This window comes from Bos mutus, chromosome 3, assembly GCF_027580195.1.
Source record: "Bos mutus isolate GX-2022 chromosome 3, NWIPB_WYAK_1.1, whole genome shotgun sequence".
NCBI classification, from domain to species: Eukaryota; Metazoa; Chordata; class Mammalia; order Artiodactyla; family Bovidae; genus Bos; species Bos mutus.
Genome location: NC_091619.1, coordinates 115,892,710 through 115,902,054, shown reverse-complemented (window position 1 = coordinate 115,902,054; position 9,345 = coordinate 115,892,710).

Here is a 9,345-nt window from a genome sequence, read left to right as displayed (position 1 = left end):
CCCGCCAGTCCCACAGCAGCTCCTGCCTGTCTCCATCACTCGCGAGGACCCGGGCTTCTCTGAGTTTCTGGAAGAACGCAGCCTTGAGGGTCTCCAGAGCATTCCCGTCACTAAGCTCACTCTCCCTGGGGCACTCCCCAATCCACCTCACGGTCCAGCTGCCCCGGGGCCTCCTGGCACCTGGGGTCATGTTGGCCGAGTTCCATGGCCCCTGTCGGGTGCCTCTGAGACGTGAACCTACTTATTGCTCTGATGACCAAGGGGGACGGTGTGGGCCCAGGGCTTGTGCTGTGTCAGGAAGCAGGGGCCCCTGTGTCCTCTCAGGCAGGGGGAGCGCTCATGGTTCACAGGCTGGAGGGGCTCGTTGGCAGGAACTGGGGGGCTGGACGCTTTCTAGGGTATCAACTTGGTGGTCCCCATCCTGTGTCTCGGGGCCCTGGTCTTTGCTCCCTGCAGGGCCCTGACCTGGGCTGAGAATGGAGTGCTGCCCTGGGTCTAGGTCCTGGTGGACAGGGCCTGCGGTGGGCCCGCAGAAGGGGTACGCATGACCTGGGTGGGACTGGGTCACAGCGAGCGCTCGGCAGAGGGAGAGGAGAGGAGGCGGAAACCCTGTCTCCACCATGACACGCAGTCTTGTAAGGGCTGCTGCTGCTGCTAAGTCGCTTCAGTCGTGTCCGACTGTGCGACCCCATAGACAGCAGCCCACCAGGCTCCCCCGTCCCTGGGATTCTCCAGGCAAGAACACTGGAGTGGGTTGCCATTTCCTTCTCCAACGCATGAAAGTGAAAAGTGAAAGTGAAGTCACTCAGTCGTGTCCGACTGCTAGCGACCCCATGGACTGCAGACTACCAGGCTCCTCTGTCCGTGGGATTTGCCAGGCAAGAGTACTGGAGTGGGGTGCCATTGTCTTCTCCACTCGTAAGGGCTATGTGAGGGTAACTGCTGGAGAAGGAAGAACACCTGTTCAGAGAAGATGAAATAGGATGAGGCCTCCCCCAGCCGATGGACACAAGAGCACGCACGTTCCTACCCTTTCCCCCACTAGATGGACCACAGGCAGAGGCTGGAGCCCGCCCTTCCTTCTCTGGACACAGAGAGTGAGACACAAGTGAGGACAGGAACGTAAGCAGGCGCCCAACCATGTGGTGATGAGAGACACTTTCCATCGGAGACGCCGGGTCCAAGAGGAAGTGAAGAGTAAAGTGAAACTATGAACATAACAAGAATGCAATCTGACTTCTTACACGGGAGGATACTGAAAAAAATTACACATAAAAAATCGAAGGATTATGGTCATGGCAGCACCCGGAGGGGTTGAAATGATTTCTTTATCAAAATAAGAATATGAGCATACCGAGTCTGCAGTGTATGATCCCAAGAAGGTCTAAGGAAATATGAGGGAAAATAGTAAAAATGGAAATAGATCACATTAGCAGAAACATACATGGCGTGAAGAGTAGAAATAAATGTATTTAAAATATGGAAAAAGCTGAAATCAGTCACAAAAGCCAAGGGCTCACCCAAACAAAACAGATGAGAAGATATTTGGACAAAACCTAGAAGGGAGTTTCTCAGCCTCTGTTATTGACATTTTGAAGCGAGTCATTCTTTGCTGGGGGTAGGGTGTGCACCCCCTAGGGTGTTTAGGAGCATCTTCTACTGGAAACACCCCCAAGATGTGATAGCCTAACATATGTCCAGATATCGCCAGATGTTCCTGGGGGGTGGAGGGGAATGGCCCCTGGTGGAGAACCATGGCTCTAGAATAAGATCAGAAGCCCCCAGACCCTTCTGATGGGCTAAAGATTATTATTTAGATAGAGTGTGAGAATCAGCAAGTGATGAAGGGAGAGCAGAGACTGACCAACTGGTAAATTTTGCTTCCTTTTCAAGAAAAATTGGGAAAAGACCCAAGGTTTTGAAACGAGGTGACAGAGGAATGTCTCTTGATGAGTGATGACAAGAGGTGTCTGATAACACAGCGTCTCCTGGATGGACCACTTTTGGAAGAGAAGGCTAAGAACTTGTCACCCAGATGAGGCCAAGAACCAATAGGTCACGGATGCCAGCTGAGCCACGTTAGTGTCAGGAGCGCCAAGTTCCAGACACGTGCCTGCTCTGCAGGGACCCGATACCCGCCCCAGGCCTTGCAGGGCAGAGTCTCTGGTCACGAAGATCGTCAATGGCTGTCGGTGCACCTGGGGTCTGTCCCCATGGCTGCCCCGTGCCCTGGATGGCACTCACCTCCTTCCCTAGGACCGGGAGAGGTCTCCCCTTCAGCCTCAACCCCTGGGTCCCGGGGGCTCCAATTCCCAGGCCTCCAGGCATCAGGGCCAGGCTACACCCCAGCAGATGTGGGCAAAGGGGCGCCTCCCCACCCAGCTTGAGCGGCTGCACCTCTGGGGGCCTGGTCGGCAGAGTTCCTTCGAGGGGGATGTGACTGGCAGGGGCACCAGCAGGGAGGCAGCTTCCCATCCTAGTCTTCCCGGTCCCTGTTGCACCTGTTAGCAGCCCACAGGCGTCTCCTTGCTTCTGCATGAAAACTGCAGCCAAGCTCAGGGACCCTTTACAAAATACAGTTCTTTTTCAGACCATTCCCATAGTTAACTGCACAGAGAGTGGCTCACCTGTCTACTCAGGTGGCCAAATAGGTGAGTGGCCACAATTTCGGTCTTTGTCCTTTGGCCCTGTGGGATCCTTACTACCCCCAAGTTGTGCACACACAGAAATGGCACCAGATCCCAGAAATCCTAATCGAGATGCCTGGCAGACTTTATCCTTTGAAGTAGCAGGCCACGAGGACAGTTTAGGGCCATTGTGTTCAGAAAGCCGGAGGTCACCTGGAGTCTGTCTTCTGAAAGGGGATCAGGAGCTGAACAACTCAGGATTCCCCGCCCTCCCTCCTCCCCCCTCCCCCACCCTCTCGTGCCCTCCCCCAACCTTCCCCCGCCCTCCCCTGCCCTTTGCCAGCCCCTGGACTCACCAGTATTTCTTCCAGGGCTTCTCCAGCTCCATCTCTCCATCTACCACCCACCACACTGCCCACCAGAGTTGTGTCCGTAGGTTGAATCCGGCACATCCCCTGTCTAAAAGCTGCACTGCCAGCTGGACGGGGTGTGCCTTTGACCCCCACGGGTGGATGCCTGCTGTCCCGGCTCAGACGGGGCTGAGGGTGCCGGCGTGGCATGGGCCGTGTGATCCTCACCTGGAGGTGGACAAGGGCTTCAGGAACAGAGTCCTGGCCCAGACATGGGAGCATGCGGGGGCTGTGGACACACGCGAGGCGGGGGTCCCGCTGAGCTCAAGCACGTTTCCTGGAGGAGGGGGTGCCTAGGCTGAGTCTGCTAGAGTGTAAGGAGTGGCCGGGGAAAGGCACGGGGCCCTCCCTGCAGAGGGGCCGGACTGAGTGCCAGCAGGTGACAGGCAGGTGTGCTGAGCCTGTGCGACCTGAGAGGGCTGGGGCCCGGGTGGACCTGGTCACACATGGGCACACGCGCTGTGCAGGGGGCTGGGGAGGCCTGAGCTGTCTGCGAACTCAGTCTGGGGAGCCGGAATCCCCCCTTTCTGGCCCCGTGCCACCAAGTAAGTTCTCCTACAAAGTCACAGCTTGCCTTCCAGAAACATTAGCTACCAGGTTAGGAGAACCCCACAGGACAGGGGAGCAGGGACCCCACAGGACAGGGGAGCAGTCCAGCCTGGGTCATACAATGGCTCCTGAGAGGGGCCCCCGGCGAGTGCGGAGCACCAGGCCTGCTGCCTGGGACTCTTGTGGATCAGAGTGTGTGGACTGAATGAAGACCACCCAGACGGGGACAAAGCCTGCCCCCGTAGAGCTGGCTCTAGCGAGGGACTCGGCCAGCACAACCTGGTCTGGCAGAGAGGCTGGGCAGACAGAGGCCAGGGGAGCTGCCCGCTGGACAGAGAGAAGGCTCCCCAGTGCCCCGCTCGGAGGTGGGGGCACGGGGAAGTGGGGGTGGGCCGACTAGCAGTGGGGCATCCCCATCGTTCGTTAGGGTGCAGATCTGGCTTTCTCTGGGAAACTGGAAAAGGGGACAGAAATTAGAGATGCTGTTGGTTATTAATCAAGTCCCGGTTGTTCGGGGCCAGTTGTTACAAGGGTTATTGTCTCACTTCCTGGACCAGTTCCTAGAGATAGTTGTCTGACTTCCTACATAAGACAGCCTGACTCAGAGCAGCTGCCTGCTGGCTGGTTAGTGCAGAGAAGGGGTTGGTGGTCTGGCTGGTTAGTGCAGAGAGGGGGTTGGCCTCCTGGCTGGTTAGTGCAGGGAAGGAGTTGGCCTCCTGGTTGGTTAGTCCAGAGAAGGGGCTGGCCTCCTGGCTGATTAGTGCAGAGAAGGGGCTGGCCTCCTGGCTGGTTGCTGCAGGCTGTGGGTCAGAGTTCTGTTTGCACACACGGTCTTGCCATCCTTTGCTCTCATTTCAGTCTCTCCAGTGAAATGGGGATTTGGGACGTGGGCGTTGGTCATCACACTAGAAGCACCCCATGTGCTGACACCTGCCAGGCTGGAGTGTGGTTGGGTACAAGTGCGGTCTGGCAGTCCAAGGGGCCTCTTGTGTCTCGCGTCTGACGTGGCCACAAAGCAGGGCAGTCCTGGAGCGCGTGGACACGGCGAGGCCGCGTCAAAGGAGAGGCATGTACCCAGCTCCTCCTGGGCCTGGCTTCCGTGAGAACCATTTTATTGAGACGGATGGTATGCAGCGGTTGAGAAACTGCCGGTGGTTGGGAAAACAATGAAAAAACCTCCCAGAACAAAATACTGAAGAGGAAAGTGCCCAGACTGAGGGAGGAAGGTGAGGAGGAGCATGTGGGAAATTGCAAACTAATATGAAAAAAGGGAGCGGAGGGAAGCACAAGCTGACTGTGTGCCAGTGCTGGGGAATTTGGCCGGACGGCGGTTCTGACTGCGTTTCGAGTGTAAGATACACTTTGATTAATTTCTCTGGACTTCACCAGAGTTACACCAGCAACTCCCAGAACACTAATTACGGAGAAGAGGCGGACAGTGACTCATGCTGGAAAGAACCCAACTGACGAAACCCTCCCAGCCCTCGGAAAGCATCCGCGGTCCTCATGCGATGGGAACCGCCTTGATCAGGCAGCTTTGGCGGGAGGTCAGGGAGATAGTGGAGACAGAGCTCTGATTAATGTGGGTGTGCGAGTGCGTGTGTGTGCACGTGCACGGGCTCTGGGTGTGTGTTCCCTAGGAAAGCTGGCAGGGACATCTGGCTGGCATGCTTCCTGCGGGGGTCGCCCTGTGGGAGACGGATGGGCCTGCCAGCGTTCTGGGGTTTCGATTCCCGGGAAAACAGCAGAAGCCAGGGCCGCGGAGGCTGCCGGGCCCCCCGACCCACCACCACCGCGGCCAGGACGTCCCCTCTCCCAGCTGGACCCGACCACGCAAGGCCGCGTTGGCTGACCCAGCTTTGGCTTGAAAGCCTGGGGGACAGAGAACAGAGCCATTCATCCCCCAAATGCAATGGGGATGGGATGGGGCAGAACCGTCTGCCTCCCGCCTCCGACCTGGAGCACGTGAGAGCCCAGAAGGACGCAGAGATGTGCGTTTTTTCTCCAAGTGCCGAGCGGCCCCAGGCCCTGCCATGACGAGACACCCTGGCTCAGAGCTGACAGCCTCCTGGTTGGTCCTTGGAGGGCCCACAACCTGGGGCTTCTTTGTGAGTCAGATGGACTTCCCTCCATGCAGGGACCGGATGGACCCTCGTTGTGGTTGATGGACCCCCCTCCACAGTTCTCAGTTCAGAGCTGGGAGCATCCCTCCCACCTACAGACATCCCAGGGAACAGGCCCTCCTGGGCCTCCTATGGGAGATGGGAAACATCACACTCCACGAGGCCCCTTCACCCTTGACCTCTGGGCACAGACTGAGGACAGATGAGAACTAGCAGAGGTGATATTAACCGTGGCTGTATCTTTCATAACTGCTGGAGAAGGCAAGGGCACTCCACTCCGGTACTCTTGGCTGGAAAATCCCATGGATGGAGGAGCCTGGTGGGCTGCAGTCCATAGGGTTGTGAACAGTTGGACACGACTGAGTGACTTCACTTTCACTTTTCACTTTCATGCATTGGAGAAGGGAATGGCAACCCACTGCAGTGTTCTTGCCTGGAGAATCCCAGGGACGGGGGAGCCTGGTAGGCTATCATCTATGGGGTCGCACAGAGTCGGACACGACTGAAGCGACTTATTAGCAGCAGCAGCAGCAGTATCTTTCATAACTGTAGGGTGTGTGTGTGTGAGTGTGTGTGTGTGTGTGTGTGTGTGTGAGAGAGAGAGAGAGAGAAACAGACTGGGAAACAGGGAAGTCAAGAGCAAGGACTCTGCCTCCCGATTCTGCCCATCCTGGCGGGTAAATAAGCTGTGTGGGTTCAGCTGTCCCACCTGTCGGCAGGGACCGTGAGACGTCCCAGCCCACAGAAGCCTGTTCAGGCAGCAGACGGGAGAAGTCACAGCCTCTGGGAAGCGCTGGGTCGTCGTGCCAGGGAGCATCTAGGCGGGCCGGGCTGGGGGTCTCCAGGCAGTGGTGTGCACTGCGGGGGGCTGCACGCTTCACGTCACAGGGTGGGGCGTGAGAACCCGCAGGGAAGCGTGCTCCATTTGATGAAAACTTTATGAGTCTGTAACCAAAGCACCAGCACAGGAATGATTGTCATAATTTTTAAAATCGTAATTGAAACGCAGAGGAAGGGCAATGTAGGGGCAAGGGAGTAAGAGGCACAAACTGCTGCTGCTGCTGAGTCGCTTCAGTCGTGTCCGACTCTGTGCGACCCCACAGACGGCAGCCCACCAGGCTCCCCCGTCCCTGGGATTCTCCAGGCAAGAACACCCAATGCATGAAAGGGAAAAGGGAAAGTGAAGTCGCTCAGTCGTATCCAACTCTTAGCAACTCCGTGGACTGCAGCCCACCAGGCTCCTCCGTCCATGGGATTTTCCAGGCAAGAGTACCCGAGTGGGGTTGCAATCGCCTTCTCCGGAGGTACAAACTATTAGGTATAAAAGAAGCAGCAAGGATTTATTTACATCACGGGGAATACAGCTAACATGGCTTCAGTGTTTTTAAAAATGTATTTGTCTTTAATTGGAGGATATTTGCTTTGTGATGTTGGGTTGGTTTCTGCCGCACATCAGCATGAATCAGCCACGGGTACACACGTGTCCCCTCCCTCTTGAACCTCCCTCCCACCTCCCACCCCGTCCCGCCCCTGGGGCTGGGTCGCCCCAGCCCGACCCACAGAGCACCGGGCTGAGTCCCCAGGGCTATGCAGCTATCTCTGTCGCCATCACAGGGCACCAGGCTGAGTCCCCTGGGTTACACAGCTATCTCTGTAGCTGTTCGCCATCTATCTGTACAGCTATGCCCCCAGCCCTCTGTCATGCACGCGGCGATATATACATTCCAGTGCTGCTCTCTCGATTCACTCCACCCTCTCCTGCCCCCGCCACGTCCTTAAGTCAGTTCTCTATGTCCGAGTCTCATTCCTGCCCTGCAAATATGTTCGTCAGTACCATTGCTCTAGATTCCATATATGTGATATTTGTTTTTCTCTTTCTGACTTACTGCACTCTGTATAACACAGCCAACATTTTATAGGAACTGTCAATGGAGTATAACCTTTAAAATCGTGAATCACTCTATTGTACACCTGAGACTCTTATGGTACAGCAACTAAACTTCAATTAAAAAAAGAAACGGATGTCAAGACTGAAAAAAACTAACAGTCCCAAGACATTTAAATGCCCAGTATATAATGAAACTGTGACGGATAATCTTATATTTCAACCTGATTGGGCTAAGGGATGCTCAGATAGCTGGTAAGACGTGTTTCTGGACTTGTCTGGGAGGGTGCTTCCCCCAAAGATAAGCCTTTGGAGTAGTGAACTGGGTAAGGCCACCCTCCCAGTGGAGGTGGGTGTCACGCAGGCTCTTGAGACTCGGATGAAGCAAACAGGTGGAGGGAGGGGGAAGCTGCTCTTTGCTTGAGCTGAGACCCCATCCTCTGCCACCTCAGAAATCAGCTGCCTGGGTTGTCTGTCCTTCTTGGTCTGCGTTATATCACCTGCTTTTCTGGTTCTCCAGCTTGCAGATGGCAAATGATGGACTTCACAGCCTCTGAGAATTCAAGGGAGCTAATTCCTGTAATTGTTGTTTAATCACTAAGTTGTGATTCTTTTGTGACCCTGTGGACTGGAGCCTGCCAGGATCCTCTGTCCATGGAATTCTCCAGGTAAGAATACTGGAGTGGGTTGCCATTTCCTTCTCCAGGGGATCTTCCTGATCCAGGGGTTGAATTCAGGTCTCCTGCTTGGCTGGTAGATTCTTTACCACGGAGCCACCTGGGAAGCCCAGCTCCTATAATAGATCTCCTCTTACATATCTCTTTGTCTGTCTGTCTGCCTATCTGTCTATCTGCTGTTGGAACCATTTCTCTGGAGAACCTTAACTAACACAGAAACACTACGGTAAGCATCAGACTTTGCCTTAGAAGGAGGGGGCAGCTTGATGGGCAGTGTGAGAAGGGCTGGCGCAGCAGAAGCAAGGGGACAAGGAAGGACGTGGGGAACACAGAAAGTACTTCTCAGAGGACCCTGCACCTCGTGGGGGACCCTGGGGAGAAACAGCATGACCAGAACTGCTCGGTGCATCCCAGGACTTGTGCTCACCTGTGTGTGTGCACTTTTCACTCGGCTGTGATTTGCTAGCGCAAATGCTCACTGTCTCGTGCTGGGAGAGATTAAACAGGACTCAGTCACCTCATTTGGGGTTCCCAGGCGGTGCGAGTGCTAAAGAACCCGCTGCCAGTGCAGGAGACATAAAAGACGCGGGTTCGATCCCTGGGTTGGGAAGATCCCCTGGAGGCGGGCATGGCAGCCCACTCCATATTCCTGCCTGGAGAATCCCATGGACAGAGGAGCCTGGCAGGCAACAGTCCATGGGGTCGCTGAGAGTAGGACACAACTGAGTGACTTAGCACAATCAGCAAGTGGAGTGAGTATTCACACAGGTGCAGGGAGGCTCTCCCATGAGGGGCTGAGTCCTCTGCTTTGGATCAGCAGTCCTGGCTGGCACGCCAGACCAAAACCAAAACAGGCTTGCCACTCAATTGGTTCAATACTTCACTGAGCAGACCCTGTAGGCTGAGCCCCATGGTAGGGCCTGGAGAGCCAGCAGGAAACGAGATAGAGAACGATCAGACCCTCCTGGGGCTTACGCTGCAGTTAATGCGCAGACAGACAGACAGACAGTAAAGGCAGAAGAAAGACGTAGGCTCTGACCATTGTCCTCTTGGGCATCACAAAGGAGCCTAAAT